At 47.8% G+C, this 21,830-nt stretch overlaps 1 protein-coding gene across 1 annotated transcript in view; it reads left to right on the top strand.

Moving 5' to 3' along the window:
• The window catches only part of RASGRP2 (RAS guanyl releasing protein 2), a 1,719,722-nt gene that overhangs the window by 1,493,059 nt on the left and 204,833 nt on the right, over nt 1-21,830 (top strand). The window lies entirely within an intron of this gene.

Genomic DNA, 21,830 nt, shown 5'->3' with positions numbered 1-21,830 from the left:
GTTGACTGGTCTGCTGGTCAGATCCTGGCTTGGAGTTCCTCCTGTTCCTCTTCCTGCCTACTCAAGGGTACCCCAAAGGAGAGACTTCCTGTTACTACCATCCCAGTATCTTCTGCTCTTCCCACTGTATATAGCGATTTCTAGGATGCATCCTGCAATAGTCAGACTGTTGCAGTCTCTAGGTCATGTGGTACTCTGGATGAGGGGCCCACCTATGAACCTGAGTCGATCATTCACTCCAGTTCGCATAACCATTTACCTTTGCCTGTCCCTAATTTCCCTTGGACGCACAGCCAGACTAACTTGTCTGCAAGTTCCACAGTTGCTATGCCTTGTGATGCGATTGAGATGGTCGCTACACCTGACAATACTATTCAGGCGACCTCTGCACCAGTTATGCCAGTCCAGCCCATGCCCAATGAGCTTCCTGCTTCTTGTTCAGCACCTTCAGTGACCTGGCCTCACCCTACTGCTACTATGTCCGTTCAAACCCGTTTAAGAGGCTCAATCCATCCTTTGGATATAATACCTCATTCGGCCAGGAGGGCTTTTCAATCTTTTTCTCAGGGTTCTCTGCATTATGTTTGTGTTGCAGCTACCCAGCTTGACTCTTGTGACATGTCACTTTCTAACCAACATGACCTCAGGGATCCACTGACCTCTGCCCAGTCTGGTGGTCCTGTTATGGATGCCCAGCTCATCTTTAAGGGTGTGGGGGTTCCTGCTCAGACTCCTGATCTTCTCATGCCCTTACCCATTCCTAAAAAGCCTTTAGTCCTCAAGTCCTCTCGTCCTCTCCCTACCTCTGTTTCGGTCTCTGAGGATAATCTAAAATACGAGGTTAGTCAAGTTTTGGATTCCCGGCTCCGTAAAGGCATTCTTCATTACCTCGTACTTTGGAAAGGGTTGGGTCCTGAGGAGAGGTCTTGGATCACTGCATCTGAGGTCTTTGCTCCCTGTCTGTTAAGGAGGTTCCATCTGGAGTTTCCCTTTAAGCCTGGACCCAGGCGGGGGAGGGGGAGGCCTCATAAGAGGGAGGGTACTGTCATGGTCATGCAGTGATATTCCTGTGTTTGCTTACCTCCCCTCATGTCTTCAGACTAAGAGGCCAGCCACTTCCACCTGGTGGTTTTTATAACCTCTCCTCTAAGCATGGCTCCACCCCAGGCCCTATCAAGGGGCCCTATATTAACCTGTGCACTGCAGGCCATCAGTGCTGATCAACCATTGTGTATTCCTTTGTGTGTTAGCTTCCTGTTTCCTGCCGTGTGCTCTGCTACTGTTTTCCGTTACCGACTTGGCGTGTCTTGACTATCCCTGTTTGCCTGTGATCCTGACCTTTTGGCGTGTACCCCACTATTCTTGTCTGCTTGTGACCCCGACCTTGGCTTTGTCCCTCACCATCCCTATCCTCCTGTTGCCTACTGTGGGTGTGAGCTGGGGGACCCTGGGGGTCGCGACCTGGAGCCAGTTGCAGCCAAGTCCATCCTCACCACCAAAGGCACTGGTGAACACCTGCTGGCTCTTAGACTCTGCGCCCCAGGGAATCTTACGCTCTAACCCCAGTGGGATCTGTCCCCCGTCTGCAGCAGTCAGCCGTAGGGTCCACAACCTTGCGGTGCACTCCAGATCCCTACGGTGTGCACCTGTCACCTCGCCTCAAGGTGACCTGACAGTCTGTCAGTAAAAATTAGTAACAATGGTCTAGCAATTACTTGACTGAGTTCCCTAAGTACTCTCAGGTGCAAGCCATCTGGTCCCAGTGATTTATTAATGTTAAGTGTCCCAAGTCTAATTTTAATTCTGTCTTCTCTTAACCATGGAGGTGCTTCCTGTGATGTGTCATGAGGAAAAACACTGCAGTTTTGGTTACTGAAGCCCCCGAGTTCCCTCGAAGATTGGTGAGAAGAATAAATTCAATACCTTTGCCATCTCCCCATCCATTGTAACCAGATATCCTTCCTCATTCTTTATGGGGCCAATATGGTCTGTCCTCCCTTTTTTACTGTTTATATACTTAAAGAATTTCTTGGGATTTTTTTTTTTTTGCTCTCCTCTGCTATGCGTCTTTCATGTTCTATCTTAGCCTTCCTTATTGCACCCTTACATTTCTTGTTGCATTCTTTATAAAGTCTAAATGCTGAGGATGATCCCTCAACCTTGTATTTTTTGAAGGCCTTCTCCTTTGCTTTTATATGCATTTTTACATTGGAGTTAAGCCATCTAGTACTTTTGTTGACTCTTTTAAATGTATTACCCAATGGGATGCATTGGCTAATGCCCTTATTTAATATGCTCTTAAAGCAAACCCATTTCTTCTCAGTGCTCTTTGTTCCTAAGATTTTATTCCAATTTATGCCTTCTAACAGGGTATTATGTTTCCTATTTGTGTGATTCATACTGAAGCCAATTGATCTGTAATCGCTGTTACCTAAACTGCCCTGTATTTCCGCATCCGTGATCAGGTCTGTAGTGTTGGTAAACTGACCCATAAAATGGTCCTGCAAGACATTTAGGAACTGGCGAGCCTTAGATGAATGCGTGGTTCCCTCCGCCCAGCCTATGTCTGGCTAATTAAGTTCCCCCATTATGATACCACTTCTCATGCTTGCTGCTACTCCAGTTTGTGATAGGAGATCTGTCTCCCATTCCTCCCTCCATTTAGGGGACCTATAGCATACTCCCAGTCAGGGATGAGCTTTATGTTCAAGTCAAACTCATGTTCGACTCGAACATTGGCTGTTCGCCAGTTTGCCGAACAGCGAACAATTTTGGTTGTTCGCGTCAAATTCGAAAGCCATGGAACAACCTTTAAAAGTCTATGGGAGAAATCAAAAGTTCTAATTTTAAAAGCTTATATGCATGGCATTGTCATAAAACGTGTGTGGGGACCTGGGTCTTGCCCCAGGGGACATGTATCATTGCAAAAAAAAAGTTTTAAAAATGGCAGTTTTTTCGGGGAGCAGTGATTTTAATAATGCTTAAAGTGAGAGATTAAAAGGTGTAATATTCCTTTAAATTTCATATCTGGGGGTGTCTATAGTATGCCTGTAAAGGGGCGCATTTTCCCATGTTTAGAACAGTCTGACAGGAAAATTACATTTCTAAAGGAAAAAAAAAGTAATGTAAAACTACTCATGGCTACAATGAATTGTCGGTCCCCAATACACATAAAAGTTCATTGGAAAAAAAACTGCATGGGGATTTCCCCACAGGGGAACCCCAAATCAAAATTTAAAAAAAAAAATGCGTGGGGTCCCCCTAAATTCCATATCAGGCCCTTCAGGTCTGGCATGGATATTAAGGGGAACCCTGTGCCAAAATTAAAAAAAAATTGGTGTGGGGGGTCCCCCAAAAATCCATACCAGACCCCTATCCAAGCAAGCAACCTGGCAGGCCGCAGGAAAAGAGGGGGGGGGACGAGAGAGTGCCCCCCTCCTGAACCGTACCAGGCCACATGCCCTCAACATTGGGAGGGTGCTTTGAGGTAGCCCCTCAAAGCACCTTGGCCCCATGTTGATGGGGAGAAGGGCCTCATCCCCACAACCTTTGCCTGGTGGTTGTGGGGGTCCGCAGGCGGGGGGCTTATTGGAATCCGGAAGCCCCCTTTAACAAGGGGACCCCAGATGCCGCCCATGTGAATTGGTAATGGGGTACAAATGTACCCCTACCATTTCACAAAAAAAGTGACAAAAAGGTTAAAAAAGACAAAAGACAGTTTTTGACAAGTCCTTTATTAAATTCTTCTTCTTTCATAGTTTCATAGTTAGTAAGGTTGAATAAAGACACCAGTCCATCCAGTTCAACCTGAGTGAGTGTCTACAATTGTCCCTATCCCTGTACAATGCACACTCACATCAGTCCCTACCCTCAAGGAGCCCACTATCCTAGGTCCCAATTCATATACTAGAGCCAATTTTGGACAGAAGCCAATTAACCTACCTGCATGTCTTTGGATTGTGGGAGGAAACCAGAGTACCCAGAGGAAACCCACGCAGGCACAGGGAGAACATGCAAACTCCAGGCAGGTAGTGTCGTGGTTGGGATTTGAACCAGTGACCCTTCTTACTGCTAGGTGAGAGTGCTTCTTCTTTCATCTTCTTTCCTCTGGTCTTCCTTCGGTGTTGTTATTCTTCTTTATCTTCTTCTCTAAGGATGAGCCAAACACCATTTCGCAAGGAAAAAAAGTATTTTAAAATCACTTTCAATTGTCAGCTCCCAAAATACAGAGAACACTCAATGAGTGTTCTCTGTATTAGCCGACAATTCATTCATTGATAACATTTAAAAAAAAAATTTTTTAAAACGCGTGGGGGTTCCTCTAAATTCAATTACCAGGCCCTTCAGGTCTGGTATGGATATTAAGGGGAACCCCCTGTCAAATTTTAAAAAAAAAAAATTGACGTGGGGGTCCCCCTAAATATCCATACCAGACCCTTGATCCGAGAACGCAACCTGGCAGGCCGAAGGAAAAGAGGGGGGGACGAGAGAGCGCCCCCCCTCCTGGGCTGTACCAGGCCACATGCCCTCAACATTGGGAGGATGCTTTGGGGGTCTGTGACCCCTCAAAGCACCATGTCCCCATGTTGATGTGGAGAAGGGCCTCATCCCCACAACCCTGGCCGGTCATTGTGGGGGTCTGCGGGAAGGGGGCTTATCAGAATCTGGAAGCCCCCTTTAACAAAGGGACCCCCAGATCCTGGCCCCCCTGTTTTAAATGGTAAGGGGGTACAGGTGCGTTACATCAGAGGGGGGCAGGGTCACCCATACATCACTGGGGAACCCCATGACTTCCCTCATCAGCGTCAGAGGGGTGGGGTTAGGTGACGGGTGGCCCCGCCCTCCTAATATTAGAAACGTCAGCGCTGGGATCCCCGCAGTGGAGACAGAAGACGGATGTATGGACAGCCATGGACTGAAAATCACCCGTCGCTGGATCAGATCAGCCATCGCTTGACCCCAGAGAGATGATCATCCATCGCTGGATAGCAAGAGTGGATTACCACCACTGGAACCTTTTTTATTTTTTAATAAAGGAATTTTTCAAAAGTGTGTTTGTCTTATTTAACCATTTTTACACTTTTTTTGTGAAATGGTAGGGGTATTTTTGTACCCCCTTACCATTTCAAACAGGGGGGGCGGGATCTGGGGGTCCCCTTGTTAAAAGGGGCTTCCATATTCTGATAAGCCCCCCGCCCGCAGACCCCCACAACCACCGGCCAGGGTTGTGGGGATGAGGCCCTTCTCCACATCAACATGGGGACATGGTGCTTTGAGGGGTCACAGACCCCCAAAGCATCCTCCCAATGTTGAGGGCACGTGGCCTGGTACAGTTCAGGAGGGGGGGCGCTCTCTTGTCCCCCCCTCTTTTCCTGGGGCCTGCCAGGTTGCGTGCTCGGATAAAGGGTCTGGTATGGATTTTTAGGGGGACCCCCACGTCAATTTTTTTTTTAATTTGACGCGGGGTTCCCTTAATATCCATACCAGAACTGAAGGGCCTGGTAATTTAATTTAGGGGAACCCCCACGCTTTTTTATTTTTTTTATCAATGAATGAATTGTCGGCTAATACAGAGAGTGTTCCCTGTATTACGGGAGCCAACAATGGAAAGTGATTTTGAAAGACTTTTTTTCCTTGCGAAATGACACTTTGTGCAGGGACAGTTCTAAGCACGGGAAACATGCGTTCCTTCACAGGCATACTATAGACACCCCCCAGGTACGAATTTTAAAGGAATATTACACTTTTATTGTTTCACTTTAATCATTATTAAAATCACTGCTCCTGAAAAAACGTCCCTTTTTAAAACTTTTTTGCATTGATCCATGTCCCCTGGGGCAGGACCCGGGTCCCCAAACACTTTTTAGGACAGTAACTTGCATATTAGCCTTTAAAATTAGCACTTTAGATTGTGAACGTCCGAGTCCCATAGACTTTAATAGGGTTCTAAAGTTCACACGAAGTTTAAAAATTAGCACTTTAGATTTCTCCCATAGACTTGTATAGGGTGTTCCGGCTTTTCGAATTTGCTGCAAACAGCCCAAATTGTTCACTGTTCGCTGAACAGGCGAACAGGCAATGTTCGAGTCGAACATGAGTTCGACTCGAAGCTCATCCCTATTCTTCTCCATCTGCTCTTCTCATCCCGCGTCTTGCTTCAGCTTCTTCTCTGCGCCGTCCGCACGATCCTCCTCTGTGGGAGTCTTCAGCAGTGTGACGCTCCGCTTCTTCTGACACTTCTTAAATAATGGAGGGTGGGTCCACCCAGTGACCCCGCCCTTCTCTGATGCACTGGGACTTCCCTATGGCTTTCCCCGTGATGGCAGAGGGGGCGGGTCTCCCTTTTACGTAATCGAAGAAAGAGCAAAGAAGAAGAATTTAATAAAGGACTTGTCAAAAACTGTCTTGTCTTTTTTTAACTATTTTGTCACTTTTTTTGTGAAATGATAGGGGGTACATGTGTACCCCATTACCAATTCACACAGGGGGGGCTGGGATCTGGGGGTCCCCTTGTTAAAGGGGGCTTCCAGATTCCGATAAGCCTCCTGATAAGCCTTCCGATAAGCCTCCTGCCGGCAGACCCCACAACCACCGGGCAAGGGTTGTGGGGATGAGGCCCTTCTCCCCATCAACATGGGGACAAGGTGCTCATACAGCTGTTGCAAGGGTTGGGACCCTATATGTCCGGGACCATGCAGGTAGGAAAGGATGAGGGCCGAGCTGGCTTCAGGGATCCCAATGACCCCTCCATTTGTCCAAAGGCCTCTCAGGTCTTTGGGCAATCCTTGTTCGACCCAGAAAAGTACATCAGCGTCTGTGGCCATGGATTGGATTTGGGCTGCAACTGAGGGGAAATCTGGCGCTGAAAAATCTTGTTGGAAAAATATCGTGGTAGGGGCGGGTGGATGTGTGGAGGAATTTGCCGCCGCTCGAGCACATCTATCCGCAAGGGCGTTGCCTCGGGCAATGTAGCTATCAGTGGTGGTGTGAGCCTTGACTTTAATAATCGCCAAATGTTTGGGCAGTAGTATAGCCTGGAGAAGGGCCAGGATATGCACCTTATTGGCTATAATTTTGTTATCAGCCGTTCTAAACCCCCTGTTAGCCCAGATCACCCCGAAATCGTGAACCACGGCGAAGGCGTATCGACTATCAGTGTAAATATTGACATCCCTATTTGTGAACAGGATACATGCTCTGGTGAGGGCTACCAGTTCCGCGACCTGTGCCGAGGAAGGCGGAAGTGGCTTAGCCTCCAGAACCAGATCTGGGAGTTGTACTACCGCGTATCCTGTCAGGAAAGTGGAATCCGAAGGGCGCGAGCAACTGCCGTCCACAAAAACTTCCTCTGCACCGGCCAGAGGTACGTCTGTTAAGTCCCTACGTGGGGAGGTGACTTGGTCCAACACTTTTGTGCAGTCATGCATTTTGGATGGTTCACCATAATTCATGAGTTTGAGCAGAGAATGCAATAGCCTGAGGATGGGGGAGATGTCAGAGGTGTGTTTGATGGTCAGATTGGAGGTGTTTAGAAGAATGATTTCATACCCGCTGGCTCTTTGGGTGGTCATATGTTGTGTATTGAGGTTTTGTATAAGGTGGGTTACTGAGTGGGTAGTGTATACAGTTAGGGGGTGTCCCAGAACTAACTTGTTGGCTTCTTGAATGGCCATGGCACATGCGGCCATGTTCTGGAGGCAAGCAGGCATGCCCTGGACCTGGAGTGGGAGTTTCTTTGAAAGGAAAGCCACCGGTCGGTAAGAATTACCATGCTCTTGGGCAAGAACTGCTGCAAAGGCAGATCCATTAACTACACAATATAGATAAAAAAATTTCCTGTAGTCCACTAGTCCTAAGGCCGGGGCGGAGGCAAGGGAGGAGAGGAGGGTGTTAAATGAGTGTAACATTTCCTCCGTCCATTCCACCACTTTTGGCTTGGGATTCCCTGTCCCATAGTTGTCTTTGGTGCGGGGTGGAGGCGTTGTACAGTGCAGCGGATATGGCAGCCATGTCTACCCCAAGGCTGGGGTAGATGGCCAAGGCCTGGGCAACCTCGCCCTCGTCAGTTTTGACAAGGACATAAGGAGGGGGTATTTCTGGGGCATTCAGGGGTGTAGTTATAGGGGCCGAGGGTATTGGTTTTCCTACTTTGAGGGCATGATTTTTGGCATGTTTTTTTTTATAAATTTTTAGAGGGGCTTCCCATATCTTGCAAGATTTTTTCATGTAATCTACATCCCACTTCCCGGGGGGGTATGAGTGCTTATGTAACTGACAAATTTTTTTTACTACATGCCAATCTTCTGTGTTGCAGGGGCCCGCGGGACCTATATCATGGATCCCTAATTGCTGGCACCTTTCCCTAACCTGACTCCAAAATGGTTCTACATAGGGACCGGGCACTATAGTCTGCACATACTCATAGGGAGTAGGTTGTTCATAAGGGGTCCCGTCTTTGCCTACAATATTCCCCATTATGGGGGGGTGTTATGAGATGCTTGGTAAGGGGGCAGAGGTGATAGCAGCCAGTGGCACGAATCACCTGTTGTTGAACTTCTTCCAGGGAATGTAAAGCAAGGAGGTGGGATTCACTGACTGGGCTATGCAGGTTTATTCTGACTAGCGTGACAACGGGAGATGTTTCGTCCTGGGGGTACACGGGGCGTTCTCCTAGTCTAGTGGAATATCCCCCTGGGCGAGTGGCTATCAATATCAGGATATCAATTTGTTTAAGAAACAATAAACCAACAGTACAGTGAGGGCAAGGGTTAACAATTTCACAGCAATCTGGATCACAAGGTAAAGACATTGAAAGAACAGCAAAATACAAAAAAAACTATTGAAAAGGCAAGTTTGAAATACTTACGTAACCTGGAAAGAAAAACATGAACAACTAAATCACATACAATCGTTTTACATGACCAGATAAAATGAAAAATATGAACAACTAAATCACATACAATCGTTTTACATGACTAGATAAAATGTGCACTGTGTTTGATTTGATCAAATTACCCTTCGGGCGTCCCTTGAATATCCAACCTTATTTGGGGAGGGCGCAATCTATTGCTTCCCTTCCCTGTAATGTTCCTCTTTAATCTATTTTACCTAATAGTTTTAAGTCAGGCCAACCTAGCTGGACTCTCCTTTAATCTATTTTACCTAATAGTTTTAAGTCAGGCCAACCTAGCTGGACTCTCCTTTAATCTATTTTACCTAATAGTTTTAAGTCAGGCCAACCTAGCTGGACTCTCCTTTAATCTATTTTACCTAATAGTTTTAAGTCAGGCCAACCTAGCTGGACTCTTTTTTTTAGGTACGAGCCCTCTACTTCTCCCGATGGGCCAGCCTAGCCCACCGCGGAGGCACAGCAGCAATACAGGTCCCGCACGTGGCGGTCACCGCGGCAGTATGAGTGACACCAAAAGATCCTCACCAATAAGGTAAATAAATCAGTAGTCACTCACCTGCCGAATCGATGACCCCACTTCTGGTACCAGCTGTAAAGGTAGGTCCTTGCTCTGTTAGGTGCTCGATATCCCTCTTCCTATCTTTCCTAGGCCGTGGTCTGGATGTACTTGGGAGTCCCATTCACCGGTGAGATAACCAAAACTCATACACGAGATGTATGCGAATAATGATTACAATTTAATGTTTTGAATACAACAGGTTATATGCTGAAACAGTTGGGGTGGCGCCCTGTGGAGTAGCCAATCAGGGACCCGCTCGTAGCTATACACCAAGCTTTTCCTAGTAACAGGTTTATTGACAGAACAAGCAAAATAAGCAGAAATTGTCTTCACGGCAAAGCACGTCATTAACCTTCACACGAGATAAGAATAAGACTACGATATTTAACAATATTCAACAATATTGTGCTAATAGTCTGTGGTCCAGACGTTCTAGGTCATAGACGATATAAGATAGTTGCATATCTTGGCTTTCTCTGTACAAACTCTCGCGGCCAAGGGCATTCAAAGAAAACAGCATGTTTTCCAAATAGCAAGCATCTATGTCAAAAGTAGTTAGAATTCTAGCTTGGTCATACAAAGTTTTAAAATGGATGACAGTATAACAAAATGGAGACTTGTTAATCCTTATAGAGGGACTATGTCAGGATCAGCGGCTAGGGAGACCAGACACGTAGCTACATAAGGGAACTGAGACCAAACAAAGGATATTTGTATTAAAGTGATATTTATTTATAGCAAACAGAGCACACAGTAAACGTGAACATAAACAAACCCCAAAAGACAAATAACAAAAGGAAGCTAACTACTCACTATATACAAAAACCATCTAAAGGACAAGGATAAGGGAATGCAAGGTTGCAATGAAGGGGGATCTCAACAGGATACTCAAATAGAAGCAAGGCAGGAACAAGGAAGATAGGTACAGACTGGACTGACGTACCGGGGGAAGGGAGGAGAAGCCTTAAGTAGCCCCCAGGCAGCTGAAGATTAATTAGCTTGATTACACTAGCCTGCTGGCTCCTGGGTGACACCTGCTGGTGGACATTGGAACTGCAGCAAACAGCCCAGAGCAAGATAGTGCTACCAGCAGGCAAACTTAATCCTAACAGATTCCCCCCTTAAGGAGCGGCCTCTGGATACTCCATAGGACCCCACCACCAGGGTCTGCAAGCTGACTGGGCACTCCACTGGCCATGTCTGAAGGCCTGGTGAGAACCCCGCCACCGGGGTCCCAATACTGGCTGGGTTTTCTGCTGGTCAGATCCCCAAGGAGGCGCAACACCAAAGGCTTATTCTCAAAAACAGCCTGTGTCCCAATTCTGGGACACCAAAGGACACCCGGCCGCCCAATGCCAGAGTCCCCGGTCCGTGCAGGTACCCTGATACCAGGGCATTCCTTCGCGACTGGACCTTCTCTCCATCTGTTGCTAGTGGCCGCTCTGCACGGTACCTGTCCCTCGGGTCTGCCCAGCACATAGGGTACCCCACTCGGGTCCCCAAATGCACCAGGGATTGCAGAGATGACTTCTGGGTCAGGACAAAGCTCAAATGGAACACTGTCCTTTCGCATGGGACCTCTACTACCGGGGCTGTAACAGCAGATGTGGCTCTCAAGTTTCACTTTAAGTGGAGATCTGGACCTCCTGGCCTTGGCACAACAGGCTCCTCTGGCTGCAAAAAGAACTCAGGATGAGCAAATGTAGGGATCTTGACCCACCCAGACAACCCTTTAGGCCACATAGCACTGAATCTTTAGAAGCCTCAGACACAACAGTAAGTGAGAGTTTAACCCACTCAGAGTCTGGCTTAACAGCAAGTAGGGATTTGGCATAGCCCAGAGGGGCGGCACCCCTGGAATTAGCATAGTCCAGCTTAACAACAAGTTGGGATTTATCATAGTCCAGAGGTGCGGCAGCCCCAGAATCAGCATAGTGCAGAGGGGCGACAGCCCCCGGAATCAGCATAGTGCAGAGGGGCAATGGGCACCAGATCAACAGGCTGGGCAGCGGGCACATCAGACTGGGAAGCAGCCCGGGAACCAGCATAGTCAAGCTGGGCAGCGGCAGCCCGGGGACCAGCATAGTCCAGTGGGGCAGTGGCAGCTGGGGAACCCACCGTGGCAAGCTTGGCAACAGACGGCAGCAAGGAGAAGGAATGTACACCATCGGCAAGCGGCAGCATGGAAGAGAAATGGACACCATTGGCAGGGGACATCAGCATGGACCCCATCGGCAGGCAACATCAGCATGGAGGAGGCATGGACCCCATCGGCAGGCGATATTGGCATGGAGGAGGCATGTACCCCATCGGCAGGCGACATCAGCATGGACCCCATCGACAGGCGACATCAGCATGGACCCCATCGACAGGCGACATCAGCATGGACGAGGCATGGACCCCATCGACAGGAGACATCAGCATGGACCCCATCGACAGGCGACATCAGCATGGAGGAGGCATGGACCACATCGGCAGGCGACATCAGCATGGACATCAGCAGCAGGTGGCAACATGAAGGAGGCATGCACATCAGCAGCAGGTGGCAACATGGAGGAGGACTGGATTGCATCAGCAGCAGTCATCTGCATGGAGGAAGACTGGATCGCATCAGTTGTCTGCATGGAGGAGGACTGGATCGCATCAGGCTATGGATCGGTGAGAACAGGATCAGCAGGCAACATGGATAGTGGCACAGGTATAAGAGCAGAAGACCAGTTTTGTTTCTTTTTCTTAGGCTTTGATATTGGAGTCCTGCACGTAGTTGTCTTGTGTTGACCAGACTATACTGCTGATGGGAAGGTAGTAACAGTACTAGGAAGAATAGAAGGAAGAGTACTAGAAATGCAGGAAGGGGCCTGAGATGTTGCTATGGGTAACACCACACCAGGGGGAGCTTTCAATGGATTGCATACAGGGGACGTGTGCTTACTGGTGGCAGGGTACTTATGTGATTCATCTTGCACTGAGTATATGATCTCTGACCAAGCTTGTAGTAAAGGTTGAACTAGAGTTAGTTTGTCTCTCCCTTGCTCACATTGCTCAATTAAACGGTGCACATTCCAACACTACCTGTTGTGGATAGGCTGAATACTGCTGGATAAACAAACCTGCACAATGTTTTAGCAACCATCCCAAAAATCCAGCCTGGTACAAAGTGAATGGAGGCGTGAAAATATCATGGCCCTGAGGGGTAACCTGAAATAGTAGGTCAGAACAGACCTGAATGAAAGGTTGTACTTCACAAAGTGAAAAGCTACCCTCAATGGCTAAGGCATGTGCAGTCAAAATCCCTTCAAGCAGCTCTTCCTCAGTGAGATCCTGCCAAAGTGAATGACAAGTCCTTATCCTCTACTGCAAGTTGCACACAGCAAATAACCTGCACTCTCAGCATTGTGAAAGGAAAAGCAAAAATCCAAAGCAACTGGCTCCCAGTTCCCAAGTGTAGCTGATCTGGTCGTTGGTGGGCATCATGATTATCTCAGGATCAGCGTCTAGAGAGACCAGACACGTAGCTACACAAGGGAACTGAGACCAAACAAAGGAAATATATATATATATATATATATATATATATATATATATATTAAAGTGATATTTATTTATAGTGAAACACAGCAAACCATTAACACAGCACACAGTAAACGTGAACATAAACCCCAAAAGACAAATAACAAAGGAACCCAACTACTAACTATATACAAAAACCATCTAAAGGACAAGGATAAGGGAATGCAAGGTTGCAATGAAGGGGGATCTCAACAGGGTACTCAAATAGAAGCAAGGCAGATAGGTACAGACTGGATCAAGCTAGGCACAGTCGGCAAGGAAGGGACCAGAATTGTGACGCATCGGGGGAGGGGAGGAAAAGCCTTAAGTAGCCCCCAGACAGCTGAACATTAATTAGCTTGATTACACCAGCCTGCTGGCTCCTGGGTGACACCTGCTGGTGGACACTGGAACTGCAGCAAACAGCCCAGAGCAGGATAGTGCCACCAGCAGGCAAACTTAATCCTAACAGGCTACCTCAAAGCGCCCTCCCAATGTTGAGGGCATGTAGCCTGGTACGGTTCAGGGGGGGTGCTCTCTCGTCCCTCCCTCTTTTCCTATGGCCTGCCAGGTTGCGTGCTCGGATAAGGGTCTGGTATGGATTTTTGGGGGGACCCCACACCATTTTTTTTTTTAATGGTGCGGGGTTCCCCTTAAAATCCATACCTTCAGGTCTGGCTTTATTTTTTTATTTTTTTGGTGCGGGGTTCCACTTAATATCCATACCAGACCTGAAGGGCCTGGTATGGAATTTAGGGGGACCCCATGCATTTTTTTTACATTTTGATTCAGGGTTCCCCCTGTGGGGAAATCCCCATGCCGTTTTTACCAATGAACTTTTATGTTTATTGTGGACCGACAATTAAATTCATAGATATGTCATTTTGCTGTCAGACTGTTCTAAACATGGGAAACATGCGCCCCTTTACAGGTATTATTATTGCTACACCCTTGGTTTTGTTTTCTGCGCTGGCCAGGCAGCATTGAGGGAAGTGCGGATGGATGAACTTGAGACTATACCATACAGGAAAATGCATCTCTTGTAACATGAGAATATCAGTCTTAAGTGATTTATAGTAGTCTAACACTTTCCTCCTTTTGATCGGGGAGTTCAGGCCCTGGACATTGTGGAAAGCTATGTGGAGTTTGTCGTTTGTGCTGTTAGCCATGGATTTTAGGAGGTGTAAAGCCGCTTACCCGTACCATTTCATGGGGATTGAGCATTGGTGTCCATCACTGGGCTGCAAAAAACTGAAACGTTAGGCACATAAGTGAAGAGGGGGAAGTGGGGGGGGGGGGGGGGGAGAGGGAAGAGGACAGAGTAGAGAGAGAAAGGTCTCCTAGCATAAGAAACTGGGATTCGGGGGTGGAGGAGCCCCCCGAAGCCCTTGAACAATGGGCAATGAGAATCTGCCCTGTATGGGTGAAGACTATCTAGCCCTCAGAGACCCTTAGGTGTCTAAGGGGTAGGTGGAGGCACATGTGTTCCATCCCGAAGCAGGGCGCCCTAGGAATGTATTGTCATTTGAGTCATAGAATGGCTATTTAAGTCTTTGACCAGTGTGTGGACATAGGACTGACCGGATAAGCCGGGGAGGCTATCTGCCCTAAACCCTATGGGGGCTCACAGATCCACAAGGTAAATCTCAATTTCTCATGCGCTATTCAACATGGGAACAAGGTGCTTTGAGGGGCTACCTCAAAGCACCCTCCCAATGTTGAGGGCATGTAGCCTGGTACGGTTCGGGGGGGGGGGGGGGGGCGCTCGCTCATCCCTCCCCCTTTTCCTGCAGCCTGCCAGGTTGCGTACTTGGATAAGGGTCTGGTATGGATTTTTGGGGGGACCCTACACCATTTTATTATATTTTTTTTGGCACAGGGTTACACTTAATATCCATAACAGACCTGAAGGGCCATGCATTTTTTAAAAAAATGTTGGTTTAGGGTTCCCCTGTGGGGAAATCCCCATACCGTTTTTACCAATGAACTTTTATGTGTATTGCGGACCGACAATTCAATTCATAGAAATGTAATTTTGTTGTCAGACTGTTTTAAACATGGGAAACATGCGCTCCTTTACAGGTATACTATAGACACCTCCCAGGTACGAAATTTAAAAGGTATATTACACTTTTATTGTTTCACTTTAAGCATTATTAAAATCACTGCTCCCGAATAAACGTCAGTTTTTAAAACTTTTTTTTGCATTGATGATCCATGGGGAAGGACTGAGGTAACCAAACACTTTTTATGACAATACCATGCATATAAGCCTTTAAAACTAGCACTTTTGGTTATTCATGTTCATATCCCATAGACTTTAACAGTGTTCAAACAAATGTTATGCCTGTTTGCATGTTCTGGTGCGAACTGAATGGGCGGGGGGGGGGGGGGGGGGATGTTCGGCTAATCCCTACTTCCAGTATTATTTGCGCTTAGCTTCATCCCTTTGGAGCTCTATCCATAAGGATTCCACCTCCTCCCTAGCTCCCTTAGTGATATCATCTCTCACATTCACGTGTACATTATTCTTGATATATAGGCATACCCCTCCCCCTTTTTTACCCTCTCTATCTTTGCGATAAATGGTATACCCTTGAATGGTTACCAGCCAATCATGAGAGCTGTTGAACCAGGTCTCTGAAATTCCCACAAAATCCAAATCCTCCTCGTACAACGGTATCTCTTGTTCACCCATCTTGTCTGCCAGGCTCCTGGCATTGGTGAACATGCCACGTAGTTTAGACGGGTCGCATGTTATCCTCCTATTGGGTGTTTCGAGATTGCAACTAGGACTTGCTAATATACTTACCTTGGGTTTATGTGCTTTGGTCAACCTATCACTAATGCGCCCAATACTACCCTCTGGAATATGTTCCGCATTGACTATCTGTACCTCTGGACCCTCCCCCCCCCTTCACCTAGTTTAAAAACCCCTCTAACTTTTTGGCCATCTTCATTCCCATCTGATCTGCACCTTCCTCATTGAGGTGCAGTCCATCCTTTCTATAGACTGAGAAGTCGGCCCAGTCCTCCAGGAACCCAACCCCTCCTTACTACACCAGCTCTTCAGCCACTTGTTTACTTCACTAATCTCCCTTTGCCTTTCTGGTGTGTGTTGATGTTCCTGAGAATTCTACCTTGGAGGTCCTTTTCCTCAATTTAGCTCCCAAGTCCCTAAAATTGTTCTTAATCATGTCCACTCCATCTGCCTCTGACTTTGTCATCAGTGCCAACGTGCATCATGACAGCTGGGTTTTCCCCAGTCCCTCCCAGTAATCTCAAGGTCAATGATGTGCTTAAACCGAGTGCCTGGTAGACAACATACAGTTCAGCGCTTCAGTTCTTTGTTACAGATTGGCCTTTCTAGGAATGGAGTCCCCCTACAACCAGAATCTATCTAGCCTTTCCCTTCATTCCCCCCCTTCCACTCTCACTGGAGGAGTTCTTCCCCTAGCAGCTAGGAGAGCCCCTCGGCTCCAGCAGTGCTGTTCCCTGACTGGTTTCACCAATGTCACTCAATGGAGCGTACTTATTGGGATGCTCTGGCCTGGATCGGCCTCCCTGGCACTTACCTCTCTACCCTTCCTGACTGTCATGATCTACTCTTTCCTAGTGCCTGCACCTCTTTGTCTCCACCTATCTCTTTTCTGGCCCCTGCCGACACCTGGAACTGGTGTTGAAGAACTTAGTCAAGTGGGGGGTTAAGGTGCCTGCGAAGGCCTTATAATAGGGAACTGAGAGGCCATCCGGTCCCGGGGCTGACCACTTTTTGAGGTCCTGGATGACCTCCAGCACCTCCTCCTCTGTGCAGCCAGATTACATAAGGTTCCTGTGTAGTGCTGAGGGATGGGAAGGCTATGAAGGAACCAAGAGACTTTATCTATATGGGTTATGGTGATTTTGGAAGAATCCTTTTTGTGTTGAGCAACATACTGTATTCCTTTTCTAGACATTCTTTGTCGGCCCACTGTTCTCGTTTAATTTGGGTGGAAATTTGGATAATTTTATCTCTGATAAAGGCTTTGTGGGAAGCCCAAAGCATTTCTGCAGTGGTTCCCTCAGTGTGATTAATTGAGAAGTACTCCTGAAGAGCTTTATTGATTTCCTCTGCTCTGATGGGATCAGAGAGTATAGATTCGTTCAATTTCCATAGTCCCTGTTTCCTACTGAGGGCCCTGGAGTGGAGAGATATGATCACTATTGAGTGGTCTGACAGGGCTGTGTCTCTGATCTGGGCACTAAGTACTACAGGGAGAAGGGATGTTGCAGGGAGGATATGATCTATCCTGGCATACGTGTTGTGCAGGTGTGAGTAGTGGGTAAAGTCCCTCTTGGAGAGGTTTAGCTCTCTCCAGGCATTTGCCAGACCATGGGCATGGAGTAATTTGGCAATTTTGAGGCTTTTAGTTGGGCGAGTCAGTTGCGGCTTAGGGCGTTTGGATTTGTCTAAGCCCTGCTCGAATGCAACATTTGAGTCTCCCCCAAAAATGATTGTTCCTTCCAGTCTAGGGTTGAGGACGTCCAGTAGGGTGTTGAAAAATATCGCTTGTACTTTATTGGGAGTGTAATAGGAGACTAGGGAGTAGAGGTGTCCTTCTATCATCCCTTTAACTAGTATAAACCTTCCCTCTGGGTCTATGTATTCAGAAGTTCTCAAATTTACAGGATTATTATTGCTACACCCTTGGTTTTGTTTTCTGCGCTGGCCAGGTAGAATTGAGGGAAGTGAGGATGTATGAACTTGAGACTATATCATACAGGGAAATGCATGTCTTGTAACATGAGAATATCAATCTTAAGTGATTTATAGTAGTCTAACACTTTCCTCCTTTTTGACCGGGGAGTTCAGGTTCTGGACCAGGGCCGGGACAAGGGGTGGGAAGGAGGGGGGGCTGCCCCTGGTGCAACGGTTTATTGCAGGGGTAGGGGGCACCCTGACCCTAACCCTAAGGCAAAGGGGGGCCCAATTTGGCATCTTTGCCCTGGGCGCTGGATCACCTTGTCCCAGCACTGCCCTGGACATTGTGGGAAGCTATGTGGAGTTTGGCGTTTGTGATGTTAGCCATGGATTTTAGGAGGGGCAAAGCCGCTTACCCCTAGCATTTCAGGGGGATTGAGCTTTGGTGTCCACCTCTGAGCAGGATTGTCGGTGGGCTGCAAAAAACTTAAATGTTAGGCACATAAGTGAAGAGGGGGAAGTGGAGGGGGGGGGGGGGAGAGGGAAGATGACAGAGTAGAGAGAGAACGGTTTCTTAGCATAATAAACTGGGATTCAGGGGTGGAGGAGCCCCCCAAAGCCCCTGAACAACAGGCAATAACAATCTGCCCTGTATGGGTGCAGACTATCTAGCCCTCAGAGACCCTTAGGTGTATAAGGGGTAGGTGGAGGCACATGTGTTCCATCCCGGAGCAGGGTGCCTTAGGTATATATTGTCATTTGAGCATGGCTATTTAAGTCATTTACCAGTGTGTTGACATAGGACTGACCGGACAAGCCGGGGAGGCTATCTCCCCTAAACCCTATGGGGGGCTTACAGATCCACAAGGTAAAGCTCAATTTCTCATGTGCTAGTCTTGGAAGGCTTTTTTGCTCTCACCGAGAGTCTGTTATGGAGTAGGGAGCAGTTCTTCTGTTATGGACAGCCACTGCTCATCTAATGAAGGTGGACATTACCTCAGAGTTTGACAAGTCTTACACGGGGAGATTGAGTTACATTGGACGATTTGAGGATCGGACGGTGAAACAAGAACTGGAAACAGTAAACAGCAAATCTGAAAAAAACTTTAAAACCAGATGTGGGGAACATGTGGGATGTGGGATGGGTAGAGCCCCATTCAATGTGATCATAAGAACCTGTTACTGGTCTCTGGGTCCACAAAAAGTTGAAGAGTCAGATGAAAAAATCCAAGTTCAGGTGGGCCCTTTGTCTTTTACTTTCTTCGCTTTACCTTTTACCTTTGATCCACAGAGGGGGGATTGTGGGCTGATAGGCGTCGTCCTTTTGATTGAGCCTGTACCGGCATTGGAAGTGTCCATGTCAGCTTCCTGCACTATAAACTTCAGATATAGGAGTAGTTTCTCCACCCGGAAAGGGTGAAGAAGGAGTAGTTTCGCCCTTTGTCAGTGAACTTGACCGCAAATAGAAAGGCTCATCTCTGTCTCTCTGCATTAGTACATAGAGTAATTATTTCAGTGCTCTTCTCCGCTGGATCGTGGAGGGTGAGAGGTCCACAAAGACCTGTACCTGATGGCCCTAGCACATCACGTCAAATGCAGATCTTGCTTGTTTCATGACCTTCTCCTTTACCGAGTAGTAATGGGGTTTGGCGATGATGTCTCTGGGCGTGCTGTCCTTCCTAGGGGGCCCCAGGGCTCTGTGGGCTCTGTTCAGTTCGATGTTCCATTGGGGAGTACGTTTTTGATTAAGTATTGTACCACTGCTGGTATATTGGGTATGGTCTCCGGTAGCCCCCAAATTCTGCTGTTGTACCTCCTGGACCTGTTCTCCAGGTCATCAGTTTGGGACATGGCCAAATCAAGTTGTTCCTGCACTGTTTGGATATGTTTGGAGTTTTGATTCGTCATTGCAATAGTTTCTTCCAATTTGTGCTCTATCGTGTCTATCCTGGTGTAACGTACCTTGGATGTGAGCCTGACGTGCGGAGGGAGACCTCCCATACCACCCCTGCTTAGAGACTACTGGAGTGGGGACAGTGGTGGTAAGAGAACGGTGAGGTAAAGGTGCCTGTTTAGTCCTTACTGCTTGGAGCTATATAACAGAGTGGATGCCGGAACAGCAGATACGGAGATCAGCGGATGCAGGCCAGCAAATGTAGCGGATGCAGGTGAGCAGATGCAGGTTTGTGGAGCAGTGGATGCAGATCAGCAGGGCTGTGGATGCAGGTTTGCAGAGCAGTAGATGCAGGTCAGCAGATGCAGGTCAGTAGATGCAGGCTTGCAGACAAAAGCAGAGTCAGACTAGCCCGGTCCTACACATCAGGGTAAACAGCACAAGCGGCAGGCAGAGAATAATCAGTCCAGGCTGGGTTTTGGCAACAGGAAATCAGACAGAAGTGTAAGCAGGGTCAAACAAGCCGAGGTCAGGATTGGAGACAGAGGCAAGGTCAGGAAGCCAGGTCAAACACAGGAGCAGGATACTGGCGTAGAGTCAGAAACACAGGTAACAGAAGCAGATCAAAGTGCAACGGGTGCCACTCCGGGAGCATCTTTTATAGACTGTTGGGCGCCAAAGCGCACCTAATGCACGCGCATGCACACATTCATGCGCAAAGTCCGCAATGCGTGTGCATCCGTGCGCAAAGTCCACAATTCTCACGTGTGTGTGCATCTGTGTGCGAAGTCTGCAATTTGCGTGGCCGCGCATCTGAGCGCAAAGTCAGCAATTTGTGCATGCGCATAGGCGCCAGTCTTCTGGAGCGGGCAGAGCGTCCCTGACACCTGGTGCCCAGATTGTGAAAGTGCCTTTAAATCTCCAGTGATTTTGGCCATTGTTTGTGCTAGGCCTCTGTCCAGGAGGTCTGAGAACTTTTGCAAATGTTCCTTTATCTGGTATGCTGAGTCCCTGGCCTCGTTATTAGGGGGGGGGGGGGGGAGTGTGCCCGTCTGAGCCACTGTGTTAGGCCCCATGGGGAGAGAGTGTAGTCTGCCATCGTGCAGCTTATAAGGGACTCCGTGAAGGCAGGGGAGGGGGTGATAGCCTGCTAAAATCCCACCTGTGATCCTGGGGTGCAGTGCAGGGTCGCTGGAGATGGCTCTGACCTGTGGTCTGTGAGGCAGGCTGTGCTGGAAACATGAGGCTTTGCTGCGGTGGCCATCTTGGATTTCCCGTCTGTGACCACAGACTCGAGTTGCGGCCTTAAGTCTCTCTTTGCCGTCGCTCTGTACATATGGGGGTGTTCTCAGGTGATTGGGGATGGTGTTGTGGTGATGTAGGCCCTCCAGGATCGCTGTGCTCGATGCTGTGGGCGCTGCTGTATCTGGCTGGAGCAGAGCGCTCGGCTCAAGCGGCCATCTTCGGAACTCCATGCATGCGCACTGGAATATTTTTCATGTTTATTGCTTCACTTTAATCACTGCTCTTGAAAAAACAGCCTTTTTAAAAACAGTTTTTTTGCATTGACACATGTCCCCTGGGCCAGTACCCAGGTCCCCAAACACTTTTTATGGCAAACACTTGCATATAAGCCTTTAAAATGAGCACTTTTTATTTTTCATGTTCGTGTCCCATAGAGTTTAACGGTGTTCGCACAAATTTTTTTGTCCGCATGTTCTGGTGTGAACCGAACCCTAGTTGTTGCATATAAATATGGTGAGTGGCAGCGTGTGTCCCATGCCCCTAATGATGTCACTTCTTATGAAACACATTGGGTGGAGCCAGAACACACACCTATGTGCATGCACAATTTCAGCGCGGCAATCTTCTGGAATAGGAGTTGTCTATGTGACTGTAGGTGCCTGTTTACGATTTCTCTACTGTAAATGCATTTAACATTTAAAACTGTTGCTTTTTAACTGGATTACGATATGGAGATTGTCTCTTTTCTTTCATGACATCATTTCCACATTGAACATTTGTGCTAAAAGACTTATGGCAACATAACAATACCATAGTTTGACATGTAGGGAAGCAGGCTATTGTGGAGCAACACACAAGTGCTTAATAACCAGTCTTTTTGAGGGTCACATAATTCTGGCAATTCCCCCCCCCCTCCTCTTTGTGCGGTTTTACAACAGGAGAAATTGGTGGCATTTGGCATCCATACCTATATCTTTCCTCGCGATTGGAA

Source organism: Lithobates pipiens, unplaced genomic scaffold (assembly GCF_037356315.1).
Source record: "Lithobates pipiens isolate NorthernLeopardFrog02 unplaced genomic scaffold, aLitPip1_a1.2 Scaffold_10, whole genome shotgun sequence".
Classification (NCBI taxonomy): Eukaryota; Metazoa; Chordata; class Amphibia; order Anura; family Ranidae; genus Lithobates; species Lithobates pipiens.
Note: the sequence above shows the minus strand (reverse complement) of the source record. Positions and strands in the feature narration are given on the sequence as shown.